Source organism: Rhodnius prolixus, unplaced genomic scaffold, assembly GCF_049639745.1.
Source record: "Rhodnius prolixus isolate KJV_2025 unplaced genomic scaffold, Rpr scaffold_7, whole genome shotgun sequence".
Classification (NCBI taxonomy): Eukaryota; Metazoa; Arthropoda; class Insecta; order Hemiptera; family Reduviidae; genus Rhodnius; species Rhodnius prolixus.
Window position 1 is genome coordinate 5,123,184 of NW_027411582.1, and position 25,608 is coordinate 5,148,791.

Genomic DNA, 25,608 nt, shown 5'->3' on the forward strand with positions numbered 1-25,608 from the left:
CTTTTCATTTTTATACTTTTTTTTTAATTGAAGTTAACCTTGAATATTTGCTCTCTACTGTGACCAGAGCGATTAACCTAATTTTGTTTTTTTTTCTTTTTTTTTTTTTTTTACAAAAAAAAGATGTATATAATATACGAGTATATGTGCATTTTGAGACGGACAAATTTTTTAGGGTCATAGGAAAAACAGACAGACCTACGGAATAGAATATCCCTTTAGAGATAAAATTATATTAGGACATTCCACTTTTTTATTATAATTATTTATTTTTTTGGCGTGTAAGATTTCATTACTATTGTATAAAAGAATTCAGTTTACTTTTCTTTATGTTTTTTGTAAAACCTTGGATTATATTTTATTTTAAATGTGTAAGTAGAATGACTGATGCCGTGTGGATTAGAATAATAAAGGTAATCGTTGAAGCAGTTTACAATCGATTAATTCAATCAATCGATTTATTTAAGCGATATTTCTAATAGTTTGATTGTATCCAATACAGTTTATTGTCGAAACTTATGGTGGCAATTCAAGTAAATATTAAATTTTAGTTTTTCTGCATACACACTTCCAGACAGATAAGACACAAGTCACTAAATTGGGTAAAGAAAACACTTACTCATGGACTGTGGCCCACAACACGTGCTTTTCGTGTGGGCGAAAAATTGAAAATCTACACAATCGAACATTTTTGCTTTCTACGTAAAATGAACTAACGTACTTACAGACACCTGTATGGATGGGGTTGGATTCAAAGTAACAAGGATGTATACTCACCTGAAACATAGAAAATCAATAATGAACAATTAATAGTTGTCAACAGTTAGTACAAAGTTTATATATTATAGTACTCGCCGTGCTGTCATTCAAGAAATGATTGTTATATTTATTTCAGGTTATTTATTTTTGTTCCCGGGCGCATAAATTTTGGCAGTCATTAGCGCCCAACGATTTCTTTCCCCCCCCATATTAAGGCCACTCTAACTAGCTGAGCAAAGAAGGCTGAATCCTAGATTTGGAAATTCTTTCCGCAGATTCTTCTTTAGTCGATCTTGCCCACGAGGAGGAGTTAGGTTACTGTCTGAACCATACATTAATTGGTAATTTATCAAAAACACTTTTAAGTTAATTAAAAAAAAGTAAAGTAAAGCCTATTTTTTTCAGGCGGGCTTTACATCAAATTACCAAATTAAGTGTCGTGGACGGAGGCGACTAACAAATACTTTACTACAAATTTCTCATATTAACCATTAAATGAAATCCAAGACTTAAAGATGGGGAATCGAACCCACTAAACTAACAATACATCTTAGCATTGCGGGTCTAGCCTACAACCGCCTAACATACTTTACTATAAATTTCTAATATTAACCATTAAATAAAATCTAAGGCATAGACCAGGGGAATCGAACCCTCTAAACCAACAATACATCTTAGCTTTGCGTGTCTAGTCTATAACCGCTCGGCTACCGTGGCGACTATTTTGGGTTAATTATTTAAGTAATTTCTCTAACAAAACTCTGTTTAGACTCCCTGTGGACGAATCCCAACTAAAGAAGATTCCCTCTAACGAATCATTGCGGTCTGTTGTAGAGTTTTCTAATTTGAAAAAAGTGTACCACACGTGTTAGATCTTTATGAGAAAGAAATGTTAATCTTAACACTTTTTTTTTTTTTTTTTTTAAATCTTTTACGAAGTCGAACAATAACTGAGACATTTACGCAAGTACAAATCGACCAACAACAAGAACAACAATAAACTTCATGATTGTAAATAGGCTCGCTTTCAACAACAATAACAAACGATTTACAACATGTCGCAAATAAATATAAGCAACGATAAAACTGCTCATAAATAATACATATTATTTAAATTTCTCACTACATTATTAGAATACATAAATTTAAATTGATATGTATTATAAATTATTGTAACAATACAGATATTTTTCTGTTTAATTGAACAAAAACATTCAATAAATTTCTATCGTTGTAAGTAAACAAGTGAACTTAAAAATAGAATTCAGTACAATGAAATATGCTATACATAATGTAAGGGCTTAATATAAGTGCTTGTTTTGATATACAATAGAAAAAATAAATAATTTATATAATATAGTTCTGGTAAATAATAGAATATTCAAGAAAACTTCAAATTTATAAATATAACCTATAATTTAAAAAAATAAAATAAAAAATAAGGTCAATAAAAAAAAAACGAGCAGTTTGTCATCATAACCTTGTAATAATAACCATTAACAGAGGTTTCATTTATTTAATTCCCCCCCCCCCAGAAGGAGGGACCCTTTTTGTCTTCTTCAAAGTACCGAAACTTTGAGCTCTAGAAATGTTGTTTAAGAGACGGTTCGTTTAAGATTCTAACAGGATGGGGGGGGTCGATGGATCTTGAAAATGTCAGGGTAGGTGTACCAGATGTACAGGTTATACGGGAAGCGGGATAGACTTAGCATTAATGTGATTTATTTAAGTGTAATCTTTGGTTCTACAAACTGAAATAAATCTACTATTATATAAGGTTCAGGCTTACCGCCCGTCATCCAGATAGGTTTATGTGGTTTACTGCTTTTAGCTAAGATATAATGAGATGGGTAAATAATTTTTCATTAAAATATTTCTAGAGATAGATTTGGACACGTGGAGCCGAACTGGATGCTGTTTGAAACCGTCCACCATTTAGAGAATCAAATCCTTCCTGTATAAAGTCCTTCTTACACTGTCAAAAATGTCTCAAATTCAACTCTTTAAAGAGATCTCAATATTACCCAGTTTCGATCCTTAAATTTCCAAAATAACTTAGCGGTCCATTCCACAGCTCTAGCCCTAATTTATGTCCGCGCATCCCGGACAATACTCCACGTCGGTCAAGGAGAAGGGAGAAAAAGGCAAACATAAACAGCAATTTCAGTTTACGTTTAGTCAACCTGTCGGAAGGTAATTTTAGAAATTACTACTTACATGTGTTAAAATCTCGTTGAATTTAGAAAAGAACTCGAAGCAGCATACACGATGACTGTCTTGAAGAAAGATAGGACACTTCCTTTAGTTTACACTAGAACTAAATTTTCTGATATCACTCGCGTATTTCCTGTTTAGAGGGCTTATTCCCCCTCTTGAAAAAAAATTATTAATTTTTAAAAGTTTACTTAGAAAAGACGTTGTTATCAAGTTGCAAGCCAGTGGTGCACTAAAAATGAAGCAGAAAAAGAAAAGAAAAGCAAATGTCCCTAGATTTTTGTAAGCACACACTTGTTCACGCGAGACACAATGTTCTTGTGGTACATTAAACTGTAAAACTCCACACAGCTAGCCTCTGGATAGTTTACCTCCAAAGTGTACAGACACAAACACACACAGACTAATAATACACAAAGAGAACGGAGCGCCCCCAAGTGTACACTTGGGAGACAGTCCCAAGGGCTTCTCTTGAAAGACACCCAGCGAGAGAAAGAGATAGAGATAATTCTCTCTCAATTCTAATGGTTTCTTTAGTTTTCCCTCCTTAATTCAATTTTATTTATCACTATTCTTTATTTTAACCGCCTTTTACTAGATAGAGAGAGAACTGGCGGGAGGAGAGAATAAAACATCATTTTTTATAGCTATACACTACTGACCTTGGGCAACTTCCGGAGTATTCATTTCCCCTCTTCATCCCCCCACTTTAAAACTTCGACAATCACTTCCCCTTCTTTTTTTCTTTTGTATTAATTCTCTCGTCCAAGAGTTAAATTAAATTCTATTTGGTTTTGGTACTTCTCTAAATATTCTGACAGACAAGGATATCTAACTGACAGACCGACACACGTACTAACACTGAAACAAGCACTGTCTGTCTCTCTCTGCAGGATAGTGGGGGAGTTATTCAGGGAATCCTATCTAACCTTCCGGGGCCGTGGCATATATCTTATGGTTTCAAGGTCATCAGACTATATTAATATTCCTTTTCCTTTCTTTATTCCTGCTGCGAACCGGTAAACCAATTCAATGACTTTGTGTACGTGTCTCCTCCTCCTATTCAGATTAATATATTGATTCATATCTCTGCCCTTCCTGTAGCATTATCTTTCTTTTAGGAAAGAAAAGGAAGTTTGTAATTATTGTTTTACTTTATAATAATAAATATCGAGTCTCCGGATGGCAATGAGAAATGTAGATAAAATGTGACTCAATGCACGTATTGTCAACTTTTAGTATTTTATTTCTCTATTAGGAAGTTTATATTTGCGTATAGTTATGAGCAAAACTAATATTTCCGCAGAAAAACATCTTGAACACTCACATGACTCCCTTTTCTTTTAGTTTTCGAAATAAACTTACGATTTATGTACCACAGAATGGTCTTCGATATTCCGCAAGTTTAGTACATTAAAAATAAACTAATCATTACTAGCTGAGATAATCATTCAAATCCAAGTGGTAGTCTAAGATATTCAAGTAAAAATAAACTGTACTAAAATAGAACTTTAGATGAATGCTCAAGTTCAACTCAGAAAAACAGTTACTTCCGGTAGATCTTTCTTTGGATCGAAATTTGTATTCTACGACTTGTGTGTGTTTTAAATACAGTAGCCATAATACTTCAAAATTAAGAAAGTCGATTTTTTGAATACCCAAACTGTAAACAGTTTATTGATTGCATACATTGTTACGTTTTTTGCGGTAAGAATGAACATACAACTTGCACTTTTAGTTCTTTTAGTGACACCTATGTGCTGATTATAATTAACTTGCTGCAGTAATGTCATATTTTTTTAAAGAAATACGTCGAACTATCGGATAAGGCGTCATGTTGCGAGTCGTCTACTAGCAAAACATACTGTAAAGTTTTTCTTGTCCTTTTACTAAGAAAACTTTACCTACAACTAGTGCCTGCCACTAGTTAATTTAAATATTATGTGGGTTTGATTAAATAATAAAACTCGCTAAATTTGTAAGTAATAACCTGATTTATTAACACATTACCTTTAATCACAATAACATTTACTAGCAACTAACGCTATTCATTACAGTCAACATTTACAACAGTCACAACTGTTTACTGTTACTTACTCACTACGTAACGCCACAAAACTGTCCCACGACTGACCAATGGTCCGCACTGCACCGAATTTCACTAGTCTCTGCTACACAAACAAAGCTCTACTCACTAACTGACTAACCGCCTGACTAGCTAACTTTGAAGCACTCCGCAACACTGACTCTCTCAAAACTAACTCATAAACTTGACTAATAACTCTAAACTCTAATAACTCTTTAAAACTGATTAACAACTCATTAAGAACTAACTTCTCCAGCTGTGTCTGCCTCCTTTTAACTGCGACTGCCCCACTCCGTCTGTGTCACGCCTACCGGCCGGTCACTGGCTGAGGAAAACACATACTGCCACCACCCCAATTGGGGCCGCCCTCCTCCAACCTTCTGTCACACTCCAACTCCGCCTGTCTTGCTCCCACCTGCCGCTCATTGGCTGGAAAACACATACTGCCACATTCACAACTAGGGCCGCCTCCACCAATTCTCTGTCTCTCTCCAACTCCGTCTGTCTCACTCTCACCTGTCAATCACTGGCTGGGAAAACACATATGCTACCACCCCAACTGAGGCCTTTCTCTTAGCTGGCTTTTACACAGCGGTGGACCATTACAGGCTACGGTCACTAAACTCCTTGAACAATCTAGCCCTTTCCTTTCTAGTTCAGGTAGAGACCGGCCCTTTTGTCTACACAGTGGTGGCCTGTTACCGGCTTTGGTCGCTTAACCCCTAGAACAATCTAGGCCTTTCTTTTCTCCTCAGGTAGAGACCGCCCTTTTGTTCACACAGTGGTGGCCTGTTACCGACTTTGGTCGCTCAACCCCTAGAACAATCTAGGCCTTTCTTCTCTGCCCAGGTCAACTTCGTTACAATACTTTAACCATTAAATAAAAATATGACAACGCCTAGACCGGAAATCCATCCCACTCCACGGTCTTCTAAAGGATACGCCCGTACCCCTAAAATACCTCTTACCTAAATCCAACTAACAAATAATTGTTACAAATGATTATTTTTTTTTCAAATAAAAGGCTTGCCAACTTCAGAAGTTAAAAGTTGTGTGATTTTCTTTACACAGGACGAGTACCTCAATATAGTATTTAAATTGCTTGTATTATACTATAAATAAATAAATTGGAAATTTGAATTCAGAAAGCCTTGAATAAATTTGTACCAATTATAGACATCACGTACCCGTATAATTTACATGTAATTGCACTTTGAATTTTCAACTTTTTTTATATAAAAAAGTTTTTATTTGATTAAATAAAATTAAAAATAGTAAAAAAGATATTTAATTGATAAAACGTTTCGCAGGTAATTACGTCAATAGTTTTATGAACAGTTAATATACACTTTCTGTTTTGGCATCTTCCTACTGTTTTTTCCCTCTCTTAAAAAACCAACCCAAAAGTGGCACGCAATTTAAAGTGAACTTACAATCATATTCGTGGATACATTAAATAGTCACTCAAGCAAACCGGAAACCGTAACCATCATCCCCCTTTTTCCTAGAGAAAATGTTACAAATAATAAAGTATTTCCTGTTTATGACATCCTGGTTTCCGGTAAGGTATTCAACAACAAAAAAAAAAAAAATCGCACAAGTTTATACGTGTTCACATTCCTAAGTGTGAAGAAACGACCTTAATGAGTGACCAACACAGAAGGCAGTGTGGTATTCTTCGTTCTGGACACAACTACACTTACATATAAATAGTTAACAATTGTGTTACCCTTGACCGATTTTTTTTTTTTTTTTTAATATTAAATATTATTAAAGATATATCGATATACATATAAAACATGTATCGAATAAATATGTTGAACATGGGTAGCAGAACTAAACGTATTTCAGCTTTCAATTTCTTTTTTTATATTATCAGATTTGTCCTATATAATAAAATATTTAAGTTACATTTCTAATAGTTTATAGTTCACAGATCGGAAGTGTTGCATAATTTGATTGCAAATTTAAAAAATGTTAAGGCAAAAGTGCAGGATTTAATGAAGTTATAACTGCACGTAATACAAAAAGGAGTCTCACTGCTTACGCGTAACTAAATTCTAGAAATAAATTCCAAGCTCTACTTATTAACCATCAATACATAGCTCCTATGCGTGTTTAGCATAAGCAAATATAAATTCCAGGAGCTCCTACTTTCTCTAACTTTCTGGGCAGTCTGTCTCACCTCTCTCTCCCACCCGCCTACCATCTTCACCCCACTCACTCACTCACCCTCTCTCTCTAGCCCAAAAACAATTTAATATTGAGTTACTACTAATTAAATATTAACTTAACGGTCAAACCATTCATCAATCGAAACTATTTCAACATATTTTTACTGGTTTTACAAGAAATATTGCGGTAGCGTCAAGTTTTTTCGAAATCCATTTTAGCGGGAAATCTTTTGTGATGCTTTGATTTAAAAAAAATCAAGTAGTTAAAAACAAAATTGAGATACATAAATTTTAAGCTAGCTAAAAATCAAAATCAATAGGTTTGCTGATCACGTTGGGTATCCTAAAAAAATCCATTTTTCAAAAAACGGGAGCTTTTGTTTAATAATGGAATAATGGTGAATATTTAGAGAGAAAGAGAGAGAGAAACAATTACACTATGGCCTCATTAAGCATGAGGGTCATTCATAATGGACAATCAATTCAGTCGGTTGTCTTAATTATGGTTACGAAGACGTTTCTCATAATTGTAATCTCAGATATTAATTAGTTATTTTTGTTTCTATTCAACAAGATTTATTTAAATTTATTCATATATTTTAAGGTGGCCTATTAGGCTATATTCAGTTTGTTGACCTTTTTAGGCCCCCTCAGACTTCAATCCGCTTGACGCCAGACTATCATAACTTTTAATCATTACTAAGTACTTAATTTAATTAGCTCGTCTAATAATGCCAGAATGTATAATAGTGTCGCTGGCTCTATCACTGGTATTAATCACCATCATCTACTTATCATGATTCACTATCTCTACATCTCATTCATTTCCGCTTTTAGGGTATAGGCATTCAGGGAAAACCATTTCCGGTTATCAAAAAACTCTTTATTTCCAAACACTCCCTAAGGGAGCCTTATAAAGATGAGAGCATATTTTCAGATAGCCAGGCCTTTAAATAGAGTGCTAGGAATGCAAATAATTACTATTCGAGACGGGTGTCTTTAAGGCATTAATTAATTGGCGAAAATAAAAGACTCATATGTCTTTTCCAGGGATCCTCGTGCATGTCCAGGATAGAAAAGCAAGGACCAGTTGGAAGAATGGAGGGATCATAAACACCGCGCGTTGTCCTGCGGTCCCTCACTAGCTGAAGATCGTCACAAATTATGCCTTCAGGAAACATAAGGGTTAGGGGGAGTCAGGAGAAGTTTTTTTCTTTCTCACACTGGAGAGAGAATTACGATTTAGAACATACATACAGGATGTACTGAATGGGCGCGATCTCCTGACAAATTGCAGAAACTAAGGACTTCTATGGGAATTACGCAAAATGACGGGATGATTTTCTGCAAATCCAGTAAAAGCTTTTAAATGTTTCTCTCAGATGTAATTCTAAATTATAGTGGATAAAGATTACATTTATAATAAAGTACAGGAACTTTAAAAACTTTACTAGTTTATCTTTAAGATCTGTTCCATGTACACCACTTACGTACAGCACATAATATGTAGTAGTTAAATACATTGTGTAGTGTACCTTTTGTAAATAACATGATTCTATTTAAATTTATTATATAAGATTTAGTTTAATATAATTTTTATTGGGGAAAAAAAGCAAACAGAAGGCTTCCCTCACAAATGGTCACAACCAAAAAGATAAAAACGAAGAAAAACATATCTTAAATTATGTACATAAATTTTAAACTCACGACTTCTGTGTTTAACATTAAATACTAACAATCTTTAAGAACTAGTTAATCTAAATAAGAAAAAAAAAGTGAATTTAGTTTATTAGCTTTAATCTAGACAATAATCTAAAATAGACTAGACTAGATAGTCAGAAGGAAGTTACGAAACACTGAAAATAGAGTTCTAATCATGGGGGCTTCTTACAAGTAAGAGAAAATTACTAATAGTGAAAAACTTTTCTGTTAATAATTTACGTTAAATTTTTCACGTAACTAAATTTCTCATTTGTTTAGAACCAAAATCTATTATTGGCATCACTAAGAGTGAACGAGCTCTCACTCAAACAATAGCTTTAAAGGGAGCATGTCCAAACTAAATCCAGGAATCAATATTTTAAAAAAGCACATTAGGATAACAAGTTTTAAGGGAGTCATTAAGTGGGCCACATCATTTTCAGGAGAAGTTGTCCACCTCTAAATACGGCATTAACTGTACGTGGAATAAATATATCGGTGTGAATGATATCCCAATATCGGCAAAGTATACCTTATTTAGAGCAGTGCCACGGTCAGTTATTTGTTATGGAGCCCAAATATGGGGATTCGAAGAGTATGCGGCGGTGGAAAAATTACAGCGCTATTTTATAAAGAAGCTTTTCGCCTTGCCCCAGCGTACCCCGAATTACATGCTTTTTTTGGAAACGGGATTAAAGTCTATGTATGCTTATACCCTGCGACTGCATGTTATATACATATTAAAGACTTTAAAACACGTGAATACCAAGCTTACGCAACAAATAGCCATTAAAGCAATGGAAAGGAAATTGTATTGGTACAGGACGTGGCTGGACCTCGCTGGGAAGTACGACAGCGATATTGAAATTGTACGCGGTAATGTCCAGGAACTGTCCGTCAGAATGGGTAGGATTGTGGAGCTGGTGGGCCGTGGTCATAGTGAGGAAATGATGGCTTTGGCAACCCGTTCGGAACGCTACATTCTTTATAAAGAGCTGCTCTCATGTACATTTCAGATGAGCAGAAGCTATCAACGATGAGGCTAGTATTCCGGACGAGGTGTCATATGCTGGGTCTAAACTATAAGCCATGGTCCACAGAAGCCAACTGGGATTGTACCATGTGCAACTTGAAAGCAAAAGAAGATACTGTCCATTTTCTGGCTGTATGCCCAATTCTTGCCGAGTTTAGAATGAGGTATTTTGGGAAGTTTCAACTGTCCAAAGAAGAACTAATAGAATACTTAAACGGGAAGGATTGGGATAGACTTTGTGGGTATGTGAGGGCGGCATCCACATACAGAGATTTTCTTGTTGCCCAGTGCAATGGATAATGTATGTATATAATGTAAATAGGTTATTATTATTAATATTATTTTATTATTATTTTCTCCAGGTTTTATTTTATGTTTGAGTTATGTTATAGGTTTATTTAAGTTGCGTTTTCATTTTTATTTTTATATATATTCTGTAAGTTAAAGACTAACTTGGCAGACGGACGTATGTCTATTGCCGAAGTGTATTTTTATTTAGTATGATTTATACAATATTCTTTTCAAATAAACACTTATTATTATTAAGTGGGCCACACTTCCGGCAAGCGTTTTTCAGTAATTCCGGTTAGTTCACCGATTTTCTCCAAAACTTTTGAAAATTTGGTTCCAAAATTTCATTCTTATTACCCAAAAAAGCCTAATTTTTTTTCTTTTAAAGAATTTTTGTCCAGGAAACTTTAGTGAACGAAGCCATTATATGTAGAAAAAATAATAATGTTCTTGTTTTCTAGCGACTTTAAATTTTTATGTATAATCTTCCTGTCTATACTTTTCACTCTGGATACTTCTAAAACTTCCGGTTTCTATTCGGAAATCCACACATTTCTATATTATAGAAATGTGCCTCTGGTAAGTTCTTTCCCGTTAGAACAGATCCATTCTCTAGTCTACCCGTTCTCTCGCAGTAATGACGTCATTCAACATACTCGTATTAAAAACAATTACTTTTTGAAAAAAATAAAATAAATAAATAAAATAGAACTGTCTGGCTTTGAATTTATTCATTCATACATTTGAAGTGAGATCGACCATAATAATCATACTTTATCTTTATTTTTTTTTCTTTAAATTAAAAAACTGTCTACGCCTTTATAAAATAATAAATAAATAAAAAAGATATATAATAAATGATTAATGATTGTTAACACTTGTATACTTATATATATACAAAAAAAACTGCAATACCGTTTAACAACTGCTGTTTCAATTTGTAAACAATAATTTACTTTTTATAATATTTCCAACTTGTCAACTGCTTTTTTTGTTCGCTGCACTTCATTTTTTGATAACCATTTTTCGTCCAATTAAATAATAACATTGCTTTTTGTCTGCTTAATTTTTCTTTTTTACAGTGAGCGTCCACCGGCAATGAAATTTATAAAGTGCCCTGGTAAATTTGTCTGCGTGAACAGTGTAAATTTTTCAAAAACTACCAATTCATAGGATTGTAGAGGACGTACACAAGTCTTGAAACTCCCTCCCTGTCAAACCCGGATTTCCTGTTAGGGGATACTTCCAATAATACTTGAAACCCGGAAGCACCAAAGTTTACGATCAGACAATTACCAAAACCTACTTCCTCTTGATAAACAAACTCTTTTCAAAATTTTATTCAAATTCCAGTAAAAAGTAAGTTATTTATTCCGAATTTAAACTATAATTTATTTTACTAGCCCAAATTATCTATTTGCCCAATTGCTTTCCGGCCAACCGCTCGAACAGCGCCAAAAACCAATATATGAATGTACAATAAATTCAAAAAATTAACACAGTCATTTTTTTTCTTGCCCAAGTGATGTAATATCCGGTGTTACTTAACATAATACCGTATCAAAATAAAAATAATACAAACGCATTTTATTTTTATTATTAAAGCACGTTTTGTATAGTTTTTATTACTTCAGTTATAATCAACTTGTGTGGAGGCGAAAGGGAGGTTTCAATTCTTTTTATTTATAACCTGGTCAACAACGGATACAAAACTTTTTCATTTTTGTTCGGTCATTTTTTTATTATTATACATCTTTATGTACGTACTTCTACCTGTATATACATATGTGCCCGAGGAAATAATTTGTTAGAGCATTCAGGCTTTACTTTGTTGATTTATAGACACGTAATAAAAATTATTCATTGTATAATTCCATTTTTAACTATTCAGTGTTTATACCATATATTTAGCGAAATCGTGGAAATTGCTTCACTGCCAAATTTCAGAACGAGCTCTCGTGGGACTCACAAAACAGAAGAGCGAATTCTAAGATGTAGGTAGATAAATAGAGAAAAATCATAGCTAATACAATTCTACAAATTCTCGAAGAGATATCGCCAAAAACGCTGGAGACACAGCAATTTGAAATTTGAACCTAATGCAAAACACCCAAATATTATCACCTTGTATCTCCTACAAAACTACTGCTACAAAGCTGCAATTATGGTCAATTCTAGAGGTAAATGGGGGCTACAATTGCACATATTCTGTAAGAGATTCCGCCAAAAACACAGGAGATATAGCCATTTGAAATTTAAAGGTAATGCAAAACACCCAAACTTATCACCTTCAAAACACCCAAATTTATCACCTCATATCTCCTACAAAATTACTGCTACAAAACTGCAAAAATGGTCAATTGTAGAGGTAAATGGGTGCTACAATTGCACATATTCTCCAAGAGATTCCGCCAAAAACACAGGAGATACAGCCATTTGAAATTTCAATCTAATGCAAAACACCCAATCTTTATTACCTTGTATCTCCTACAAAATTACTGCTACAGAGCTGCAATTATGGTCAATTGTAGAGGTAAATGGGTACTACAATTGCACATATTCTCTAAGAGATTCCGCCAAAACCACAGGAGATACAGCCATTAGAAATTTGAACCTAATACAAAACACCCAAACTTTATCACCTTATATTTCCTACAAAATTACCGCTACAAAGCTACAATTATGGTCAATTCAAGAGGTAAATGGGGGCTACAATTGCACATATTCTCCAAGAGATTCCGCCAAAAACACAGGAGATACAGCCATTTGAAATTTGAACCTAATACAAAACACCCAAACTTTATCACCTTATATTTCCTACAAAATTACCGCTACAAAGCTACAATTATGGTCAATTCTAGAGATAAATGGGGGCTACAATTGCACATATTCTCCAAGAGATTCCGCCAAAAACACAGGAGATACAGCCATTTGAAATTTGAACCTAATACAAAACACCCAAACTTTATCACCTTATATTTCCTACAAAATTACCGCTACAAAGCTACAATTATGGTCAATTGTAGAGGTAAATGGGTGCTACAATTCTACGTATTCTCCAAGAGATTCCTCCAAAAACACAGGAGATACAGCCATTTGAAATTTGAACCTAATACAAAACACCCGAACTTTATCACCTTGTATCTCTTACAAAATTGCTGCTACAGAGCTGCAATTATGGTCAATTGTAGAGGTAAATGGGTGCTACAATTCTACGTATTCTCCAAGAGATTCCTCCAAAAACACAGGAGATACAGCCATTTGAAATTTGAACCTAATACAAAACACCCGAACTTTATCACCTTGTATCTCTTACAAAATTGCTGCTACAGAGCTGCAATTATGGTCAATTGTAGAGGTAAATGGGTGCTACAATTCTACGTATTCTCCAAGAGATTCCTCCAAAAACACAGGAGATACAGCCATTTGAAATTTTAACCTAATGCAAAACACCCAAACTTTATCACCTTGTATCTCCTACAAAATTACTGCTACAAAGCTGCAATTATGGTCAATTGTAGAGGTAAATGGGTGCTACAATTCTACATATTCTCCAAGAGATTCCGCCAAAAACACAGGAGATACAGGCATTTGAAATTTAAAGGTAATGCAAAACACCCAAACTTATCACCTTCAAAACACCCAAATTTATCACCTCATATCTCCTACAAAATTACGGCTACAAAACTGCAATTATGGTCAATTGTAGAGGTAAATGGGTACTACAATTGCATTTATTTTCCAAGAGATTCCGCCAAAAACGCAGGAGATACAGCCATTCGAAATTTTGAAGCTAATGCAAAACTTTTAAATTAATCAGTTTATATTCCCTACAAAATTACTGCTACAAAACTGCAATTATGGTCAATTGTAGAGGTAAATGGGTACTACAATTGCACATATTCTCCAAGAGATTCCACCAAAAACACAGGAGACATAGGCATTTGAAACTTGCAGCAAATTACAATTTTGCTCAGGCATTAGATGTATTTTTGTATTCTTTTTAAATTGATATAAAGTGAATGGAAAAATAGAAAAATAAAGTAAACAACTGATGTTCTACTACTTCAATAAAAAGAAAGGTCAAGCTTGCTCTCTCTCACTGTCCTCACTAACCCTCAAGTCTTTCTCTCTCTCTCTTGATAATTACGCCCCTGGTGGACGTTCTTTAAAATGTATAAAAATGCTTAAAAAATGATAAAATCGGTAGCTTTTTTAATTTTTCTTTAGATATGATTCTTTTACTACTGTCATTTTTAAATAACTGAATTAGTAAAAAAATCCGGAATACAATATAGATATGACGGAAATACGAAATCGTTATTTTGTTTGCTTTTACGTCACATGCACAAAGTAACGTGAAGATGTATACACGCATAAAATTATATGGATGACATACATTATAAAAATTTCGTGAATGAATTTAAAATGAATCTAACAATTGCTCATAAATTGTGCAATTTTATATAAATGTATCTAGGAGGGTCTAATCTCAGTTCCTGTAATTCGGCTTCCGGCAAATTTTTTTTTTTGCATCTGAGATTTTTCGTTTACTCACACACAAACACACGCCAAAACCATTTAGCTACTTTGAAATTTCTTCTACTTCCCTTTTCCCAAAACCATCAATTTTCAAAAAGAAATATGTCATAAGTTAGTCTTTAATTTTCTTGAATCGAATTAAAAATAACTGATATTTAAAATGGACAGGAAAAAATGACTAATTAAATATGAATAGCGCCATTTAAGTGACAAGTTCCAAGTGGTTAAAAGGCCGGAACTAAAAATAAGATGCAACAACTTGTACGTTGTTTTATGTATGTGTGTAAAGTGTGACGTTGTAAATAGTGGCGAGGTCAGGTACTTCATACATAGTGGGGCAGGGACGACAGGAAGTGACTCTGTCCGCGTGTGAGTGTGCACTAACAAGTTGCAATGTGCTAGTCGTGCAGACAGGAAGTTTGTATAAGTTTGCTCTCTTAATAATAATAATAATAATAAAAAATTACAACACTAAACTGATAGAAAAATATTAATAAAAGGATTTAAAAAAAACAATCTCCTTTCACTTAATAAGTTTACATGTTTGTTAATTCACCTTCAGTGTAGCACTTCTAGATCATGATAGCATGTGTTCTTTTTTCTTTTTTTTAAACAAAAAAACTATCTACATTTCTTAAGAGCAATTATTTTAAATTCTTACTCGCTGCTCGAGTTTTTACTTTCTCTAATCCAACTATAACAGTAAGAGAAGTTATTGTAATCGTGCAGATATCTGTTCAGAGATTTCACCGGTTATATCCCGGTGCGAGGACAGGAAAAAGTGGTTTTAACAAATTGCTTGCTTCTCGTTCTCTGTGTAGGGTTTTTTTAAAAATGTGTTTGGGTCAACCAAAAGTACCATTAAATTGTTCAAAACCTTTTTGTTTTTACTGTAATTGTGTTATTGTAACCGTTTTCGAGTAAACCTTACAAAAAAACTTAAAAAAATAAAAATATCAAGAAATTCGTAAAAAAAAAACACTTTATCGTACTCAAAAGTACTTACTTCCGGTGAAATTTTAAAATCAAAATTTAGCACGACCGGAAATCCTTCTATTACTAGTAAGTAAAATTTTTTTTAAAAAAAAATTATGGCTTTTAAGGACATTCGACTATAACTTTTGACCAGTAAAAGAGCGGAAACACGACTTTTGGTCAATAAAGAACATTAAAGAACCTCCTCAGATGGTTATAAACGTTATGATGATGTATAATCTATGGATGATCCGAACCTGTTTTAAGAAATTTGAAAAAAACTTTCAGAATAATATTTTTTTAAAAATTTATACCTTCAGAAGGATGCTAAATCTTTTTTTTTTTACGTAATTAAAAAAAAATAATAAAAAAATAAACAAGAAAACCCAGCGAGTGGGTAATGATGCCATTATCTATTTATAGAATACAAACGACCGTGTAAAGGTTGTCAGCGGAGAGGGGCATCATTGTCCTAATTCCTTTATGGGTACAAGTCCTTTACCAACTGGACGCGCTTGGAATAACATTTAGTCCTCTACTCTCCTAGCCGGCAAATATGCTTCCCTCTCTCTCTCTTTATTTTATTTATTTTTTTTTTTTACTTTCTTGTAAGATTTATTTATTTATCTCCTCCCAGAAAGGAAAGGATTGTGGTTGGGTCAAATTAACAAAAAAAAAAATCCCTGATAATTTAATCTATGTGTTCCGTTTTTTTTTGTATTATTGTTTATAGGGAGGGGGGGATTCGTGAACCGGAAGTGCCATGTAGATCAATAATTTTTCTTATAATTTTCTCTTTTTTTGAGCATTTTCAGCACCCCAAAAGGTATGCTAAAAGGAAAAAGGGGAAAAAAATTAAATTCTCAAACCCTTCCTCACCCACACATATACGAGGGTCGTTTGAAAAGTCCGTGCAAAGTCAGAGAGATAGCACTACTGGCGCGTATCGAGGTTATGTTTAGTTAGTAGCACCTCTTGGAAGAACACACACCAAGTTTCAGCCAGATCGGTCTATTTCTTTGCGTTTGGCATTCGTTTGAATCGAGGAAGTCGAGTGATTTTCAAAAAATGGACGAAAAAGAATTTCGTGTGTTGATTAAACACTACTTTATGAAGGAGACTAAAGAGAAGCTTGATAAACATTTTTGTGACTCTGCACCTTCGATTAGAACAGTTTATAAGTGGTTTTCAAAATTTTCGGAGTGGCCATATGAGCACAAGTGACGCTGAACGTTCTGGACGCCCTGTTGAGGTTACTACTCCAGAAATCATTGATAAAATCCATGATATGGTGATGGATGACAGAAGAGTGAAGGTGCGTGAGATTGATAGTGCTGTGGGCATCTCGAATGAACGGGTACATAATATTTTGCATCAACATTTGGACATGACAACGCTATCCGCAAGATGGGTGCCGCGATTGCTCACGCTTGACCAAAAACGAAATCGTGTGAAGTGTTGCAAGGACGGTTTGCAGCTGTTCCAGAAGAATCCGCAGGACTTTAAGCGTCGTTTCGTCACTGTGCATGAAACATGGATACATCACTACACTCCTGAGGCCAAAGAACAATCTAAACAATGGGTTACCAAGGGGGAATCTGCGCCAAAAAAGGCGAAGACCGTTCCTTCGGCCGGAAAGATTATGGCGACTGTCTTTTGGGATTCGCAAGGAATAATCCTCATCGACTATCTGGTGAAACTAAAACTATTACAAAGGGTAAAACTATTACAGGTGCATATTATTCATCGTTATTGGACCGTTTGAAAACCGAGCTGCAAGAAAAACGCCCACGATTGGCCCACAAAAAAGTCCTTTTCCATCACGACAACGCACCAGCTCACACCTCAGCAGTTGTGGTCGCAAAATTAATGGAAATAGGGTTCCAACTCGTTTCACATCCAGACTTGGCTCCCTCGGACTACTATTTGTTCCCCAATATGAAGAAATGGCTGGCGGGAAAAAGATTTTATTCAAACGAGGAGGTGATTGCAGAAACGAATGGCTATTTTTCAGACTTGGACAAATCCTATTATTCGGAAGGGATCAACAAACTAGAGCAGCGTTGGACGAAGTGTATAAGCCTAAAAGGAGACTATGTTGAAAAATAAAAAAGGTTTACCCCAAAAAATTAAGTAGTTTTTATTTTTGCACGGACTTTTCAAACGACCCTCGTACACACACACACACACACACACACACACACACACACACACACACACACACATATGTTAGAGATAAAATACGAACAATTATCAAAATACAATAATCTCTTTCTGATTGGTTGATTTGAATCTTTCTGTGTACCAACCTTGACACTTCAAATTTCCCTCCCCTCATTCAACCCCTTAACCAGTATTACTAACAAACAAAAATTCCATGCATGGCCTTCTAAATTTTAACTATAAACATCAGATTTCGATTAAGATATTGGATAAGAGTTTATGCAAAATGATAATAATAAAAAATAAATAATATATTATTTATTTATTTATTTTTTAAAGCAGCTAGTTGAAAACACGCAATGTCCCGCAATCTTTAACATATGTCTATGTAGTAATGGTAGTGTCCTAAAACTGATGACGAATGAGTTACTTAATAAAACATTCCTTGACTTTATTAGGCATTTTTTTACTGAAAGACCACATCAATTAAAGCAAGTTTACAACCCCCATAATCAGATACAATAAAGTATTGATTGCTCACTCAATTACGAAAACAGGATTGGAGATTACAGGAACATGAGTGGAGAAATATATTTCTTGATTGCTCTCCAAGACTGATGGAGGAAACATGAATTCTGAAATGATAAATAAGAATGAACTTGACTGGCGCAATTATAGCAGCAGCGGTCAAATTAAAAGTCATGAAATATACGCATAACATTATGGCTAACTGTGTTGTTAGCTGCAGATGAGAGGTTGATGTCGATGAGATGACAGCTTCGAAAAGAAGATTTAATTTATAGGCAAGAGCGGGTCATTAATTGGCTAGCCATTAACTTACGAACTAGTGTAAATTACAATAACGTAATTCGTTTGAGGACATTCTGAGACCGAAAGAATTACATTGTTTTAAAATTTAATGTTCCTAAAAAGGTGAAAAAGTTACAACTTCGAGAAAGGGTAGTAAGAGAAAATCGATTTAAAAAAAAAAAATTGTTAACAATTTCTACGGACAAAAATGTCTGTGAGAATATAAACTGCATAAATTTAAATTCCAATTGCAATACAGAAACGCACGTACTGTAATTTCAACATGTTCTCACTCATTCAGCTTCATAGATAATAGTAATAGAAATTAATTATAATATAATAACGAAATATATTGTAATAATAAAATAGAAAAATTAATTTACCTACAATAAGTACAATATTTATATATAAATTATTATTTAATATTATTATTATTATTATTTATAAAGTGATTGTGGTAATACTGCATAGTGGTACGTATGTACATGGCATACAAACAGATCTAAAAACACCTGTGTGCACATAACGTTCTATATTATTTGATAATCACAATATGTGGGTAATATTTAAGGAAGCCATGGTTATTTGTTCGCTCAATTTATTAAAATAACATTGCTGCAATACCATATTGATAATGGGCAATCATTCTGTCTTGCAATATTTTTATTTTTTTTAAGGTACGTCAAAATTTTGAGGTCATTGCCGGCCTCCGGGCAGTGTTCTCTCGTTACAGTAAACACTGTCTATCAGCAGACGCTCGGCTGTAAGAAGCTCCTTAAGTAGAGAATATCTAAAATGGAGTCGGTACTCTAGCTTAATCTCGCTCGATGATCCACACAAACTCATCCAAGTGAATTTCTCCCCCCAGATATTCTAAATGGGTTTACCCCAAAATTAAATGGTTAGTAGCGTTCTATGGGATATACATTCCTCGGGCCCCCGACCACCCAGGCTCCTCTCTACGGAAGTCCTAAAGGATAAGGAGAAACTGGCGATTTTGGATGACTACTCGCTAGCGCCATACTTTTCCACCAACACCCAGGAAGACCATGTCATGCCTCTTGCAATATTAAAAGAGCTTTAAGGCCGCAGCATGGGTGAGGAGCTCATCGTTTCTCAGACAGCTTACCAGGTGTATTCTCCAGAATATTTAGGGAAGTCAATGAGTGGATACATGAACTGGCACCAGCGACATACTTTCCCTAACTGTCAACTTCAACTTCTCCCTCCTTGAACTACTATAGAATAATACCTGGGTAAGTTGAGGACTCATCTGGCTCTACTAGGATCAAATTAACTCCAAGATTAAAAAGCTATACCCAATATTGAGTAAAACATATTTTGTTTATCGGCTGCCTGAATTATTATCCTTTTCTAATCAATGGTGATATCTCCGGAGGCAAACCGCCTAAGGTTAGACAAAGGGAAGGGATTAGCTATGAGGTTAGCATACTGGACTCCCACGCGGAGGTCCCGGGTTCGAATCCAGCAGCTGACCCTTAGATTTTCTCTTCCTAGGAGCTTCTTACAGCTCACTGTCCGGTGATGGACAGTGTTGTCTGTAACGAGAGAACACTGTCCGGAGGCCGGCAGTGCACTGGAAAAAGCTCCGGGCGCTAATAACCTTGGATGTTGACGCGCCTTAAATCATTTAAAAAAAAAAAAAAAAAAAAAAAGGTTAGACAAGGCATCTTTTAAAAACGTACGGATGTTGCACAGATCTTATTATCTCCTTTACAATGCCAACATATTATTACTTTTATTGAAGTCTATAGTTTATATCCAAAACATATAATAAAGAATCTTTGCCCTAAAGTTATTTCTTGTTCTACTTACATTGTTCTACCATTATATTGAATTCGGAACCAATAAATGTTAATTCCTTTATTACATTCTTTCCCATAGCTATTAAGTAATCGATTCAAATCTATCGTTTCTATCCCCGAAAATGGAAGTTCACCTTGGATTTATCAACGTGCGTGAACTTTTATACTCAACAAAGATTATTTACACCTGTCAGAATATTAATTTAAGGGTAATTTTTCTTTTTAACGCCTAATTTTTTTTTTTTATTTATTTATTATTATTTAATAAATACCTCATAACTTATACGGGGGCTTTAGGTTTATGCGCACAACTGTTACAGCAATGGAAGTTAAAGCACGTAACTTACAAGTACACCCACAGCCTGTATTATTATTAATTTAAAGAAAAAAGAAATGTTTGATACGCTACAGGATCTCATGAAGGTAGACATATTTATTTTATTTTTTTAAACCTGATTGTAACACTCACACGATTTGCTCTTTCCACCAGTTTACGAAATTATTCCTTTAACAAAAAAAAAAAAATTGAACTACGATTACTTATCGATACTTACTTATATCGATTACTCGTATAAAGTATTGAGAACTTGGTAGTTTTGGAGATAATTTTGAAAATGATGCCTTTAAAATGTAAGTATATTATTAAAATTCAACTTCTTTTAAGTATAAAATCTACATGTTTAAAAAAAAATTGAATTACATAAACTGTGGTTGTGTTCCTGTAAATGATATTCTCGAATCCGGTGTGTGTGTTTGTATCACCGTAACTCAAAAATGAAATATAAGCTCGAAAACGATCATCCGGAAGTGCTTCTTTACTATAAACATGTTTTCTCGAAAACAGCGGCGACAGCATCTCTCAGATTCGACAGTTCAACTTTGAGCACCGATCACAAATATAACAGAAATAAAAACCAATAAAATGCAATAAATTCAATAAAAACTATAATTTTTTTTTGTCTGGAACATTGTCATAAAATTATTTAAGCCTCTACGATAGTTAGAGGAGATGTTACAGCGGTTAGAGGAGTCACAGCCTCCTCAATGAGTGACACTGTTCTCGGTTCTTGGCGAACGCTTTTCTTATTTCTTATTTCCAGCATGCTTCTTGCATCGCTGGCGACCCCCATTCATCCATATCAGTCTTGGTCTATCCACTGTCGCGTTTTTTACCAAAAATTGCCTCGAGCAATCTTCTGGGAATACGCCTAACACCCAACCACGTCCTTTCCTTCACAGGACCAAAGAACTTCCGAGGAATTTTTCTTTCAACAAAATTAAAAACGTATCTCATCAACCCTTTAGCTACGTCAGAACTCTATGATCGTTAATAAATTGGAAATCGCTGTAAGAGAATGCATTATTGTTTCTCTAACTAGCTAGCAGCAATGGAAAAAATCTTTCATGCCCAAGTTAACCAATTCTCTAGCCGACCTTGTTAGGGTCAAATGCTTTTTAGGCTCCCTATCGCTAGATGCCATGACCTCTCTCTTATACCACTATTCTCAACAAGCATTACGTATTTACTTTGTGTAGGAGGCGTTATTATTTTTATTTTTACCTCTCTACAGTAAAGTGACGTATTTATGTACGCACGGTTCTAAAAGCTATGATTCTATGAATAAAGTACACTCAGTGCTGCTTTTTAACTACGCGCAATTCACGTTACGGGAAAAAAATTACTTATTCTAATGGTTTTACCAATTTACACCACGTAGCTACAACTAATAAATAATAATTTATCAGCATCTTTATTCTCTTCACGGATCGTTTCAAGATATTGAAAGCTAGATATTGAACGGAAACACAGACAGCTCCTCCTTATATATAATATGCCACAAGAATAAATTCAAATCCTGATCAGATCAAAAGCTGAGATAAACAAATGTTACGTGAAATACGCCCTATTATTGTACCTTTAGATTCAAAATTGTTCAGATTATTTAACAGCAATAACTTATTAAATTTTGTGGTTTAATGTCCATTTCAAAACACCTTAAATTCTTAACTCTTTTCATATAAAATTAGTAATAATAATTTAGAGGCAAGACCTGCAAAGTTAATTATGTATTGTGGTACTGGGTTCGATTCCAGGTCTTAGGCCTTGGATTGTATTTAATGGTTAATATGAGTAATTTATAGTAAAGTATGTTAGGCGGTTATAGGCTAGACTCGCAAAGCTAAGATGTATTGTTGGTTTAATGGGTTCGATTTCCCTGTCTTATGAGAAATTTACAGTTAAGTATGTTTGCTAGTCGCCTCCGTCCACGAAACTTAATTTGGTAGTTGGACGTTAAGCCCCGCCTGAAAAAATAGGCTTTACTTTACTCACTTTTAGTAAGAATAATTTAAAGGTTTTAATGAGCCATTTATTAGAGACCGATACAAACGGTTGGCCCATCACCCCGTCCAATTAAAATGGAATGTTTAAGCACAATAATTTTTAGTAAAAATCTAGTAAATTGCAATTTCTATAAAATTTTATTCAATTCTAAAAGTTAATATTGGATTTGGATTTATGCGAAATGGTTTTGTGCAATCACATAACTAATCAAGAATCAACTAAGAAGAAAATGGGACGCGATGGTCAGTAAATATTAAAAGTAGTTAACATCCGTTACACAAGCGACAAAAAATACAAAGACAATTCGTGTGAAGCAGAGTGAGAGATTTGAGACGTGATTCACCACACGTCATTAAAAATATCGCCCAAGAAGCCTTGATCTTTTCTAAATGGCTGTTTTAAGTATTAAGTGTAGGTTTTAAACAGGATGCATCTTGTTTTTTTTATATTTACAAAAAAATAAACAAATCAAATAAAATAATCCACTTATTATTGGCATTTATTTAAATAACAGATGAACACTAGCACGAATTTCTCTTATCAAAATTCTCGAAGAGTTGAACAATTTAACTTACACCTAAAAAGAATGCTCCAAACGAAGACTTCACAACGTGATACTTCCGTTAAAGTATTAAATATTAAAGGTTCTTTTAGATTTCCCTACAAACTCGGCATTTTCTACCCTCTTTAACATAAAACACTTGCAAAGAGTTTGAAACGGGGCTTCAGAGGGAAAATGTTCACCTATCCTCTTAAAAAGGCGCTTTAATCGATTTGCCCAGGAATAATTTGCTCAGACAAAAGTTTATTTGAGCAATTTCCCAAGAAGACCATCACTAGGTTCGATGAGCATGAAAAGTTTAATAGAAAATCATTTGAGGCCATCTTACAAGAAAATTTCAAAAAAATGAAAATAATAAGGTGAAGTAGTTCTTCCGATTGTGGGAGGTTTCCTAATCAAATTCGGGATTTTTAGCATCAAAATTCAATCATCCTTTATCTTTTACAGGACACAAAACCGAATTTCCACTCAAATGGACTGGAAGAGAAAGCCTGACCATTCTCCTGCAATAGAACTCTGCACAAGACAGGTCATTGAAGTCATGTTTTTCTCAGGCGTCAGTCATCGCCAGAAAAATTCTGTTGCTACCAGACGATCACTTTCAATTCAAACGTCTGCCACTAAGTTATATCATGACAATCAAGAAGCCTGGAAGGAGTATTTCAACGTTTCGACAGATCTCAGAGGCTTGCTTCAGAGTCAGTTCATCTGACACCGCCTAGTCATCTTCTTGGCAGTTATGAACATTGTTTACATGAAGTTCCTAAGCATTCTATCTAAGAAAGGAAGCGATTATCCTGGCTAGGAGGTAGAGCAAACAACCAGAGAAGGAGGTGGCTTCGAAGGGATTAAGGCTTTTAACCGTTTAATTGAAACGTAGGACAAAGCCCACTCTAGCAACGGTTTATGAACGATCAGAAATTATTTTAAATCCCGTCACAACATCAAGAAGAACATAAAATAAAAGAAGAAAAACTGAACTCACCTCAAAACTGGGATGCTGGGAAAATAGCTGCTGCAGGCATGCATTCCTACGTCATGTAGTTGATGACGTGACTGGTTGAATTTCGCCACCACCTTATTCGATGTAGTTTGATCTGGAAATAAATTTTTATGTAAGTGACGTATGGAAAACAAAAAAAAAGATTGAAAGTACAAGAATTTCCCCCAAAACATGAAATGAGAATCATCTTTAAAATATCTAAGGAAAAAGAATTATTTATATATTCATTTCATGACAGATCTTAATTTGATAAGAGATTCACAACTTATCGAATTACATTGTAGAAACACATCTCAAGTGATGTTCTGATAGACAAATTCAAAAAAGATCTAATAAACTGCAGGCTGAAAAAAATGTAGACCAAAAGAAATTGTATGGTTCGAAGATGGCCTGCAGCTGGGGTTAATGGCTAGAACCCAGCTGAATAAGGGGAAACACCATGTCTGCGGTATTCTTTTAGAACAGAAAAACCTTTAGGAAGAAACGATAGTTTCTTAAGCGTGCGGATATAGGCGACTCATTGTGCTTTCAAACTGCTGTTTATCTTCCCTGTAATCGTGACTATCCCATAATGGAGTGTTCTTCCTAGGAAGAAAACGAATCCCAAGAATTTTAAAGGAAATTACAAATTAGTATCTGATTAAAATTTCTGGAGTAACCCATCGTATTTACATTTTCTGTCAAATTCATTAAAAGTAAAAATTAATTTCACCACTAATAGAATGAGGAAATCAAACAGGTTTAGGAAATGGCTGTGAAATAACAAAGAGATAATTTGCTTAAAAGGAAAAATCAGACATTAGCAGAAAATTCTATTTGAGGGATGTTCAATTAGGACAGAGGTAAAGTATTGTGAATATATTAGGAAGTACACGGACGGAGATTCACTTAAACTTACTCATACACTTCTAAGAAGGGAAGTGTGATCGTGCAGATTATGGATTTTGAGATTAAACCGGAACTGTTCGCTTCGAGCTCTCTTAAGGTTTTTTTTCTTTTTCAAATCGCCTTTTTCGGCCATTGCGCATGTTTAGACAGTACTCTCAAAAGTAAGGGATAGGTTACTGTAGGATATACAGGTTACAACCTGTATAATGTTGGTAAGAAAGGACTTGAATGTTCGGA

The 25,608-nt window shown here is 34.4% G+C and overlaps 1 protein-coding gene across 8 annotated transcripts in view; it reads right to left on the bottom strand.

Annotated features, from left to right (window-relative positions):
* The window catches only part of mol (dual oxidase maturation factor 1 mol), a 155,123-nt gene that overhangs the window by 61,540 nt on the left and 67,975 nt on the right, over positions 1–25,608 (bottom strand). For 7 of the 8 annotated variants that reach the window (XM_074112960.1, XM_074112958.1, XM_074112957.1 and 4 more), the window contains one exon: positions 24,466–24,577. The gene's annotated coding sequence lies outside the window, so the exon portion shown is untranslated. Of the gene's footprint in view, positions 1–2,976; positions 3,821–24,465; positions 24,578–25,608 lie in introns of those variants that run through there. The other variant, XM_074112963.1, reaches the window with a different exon arrangement.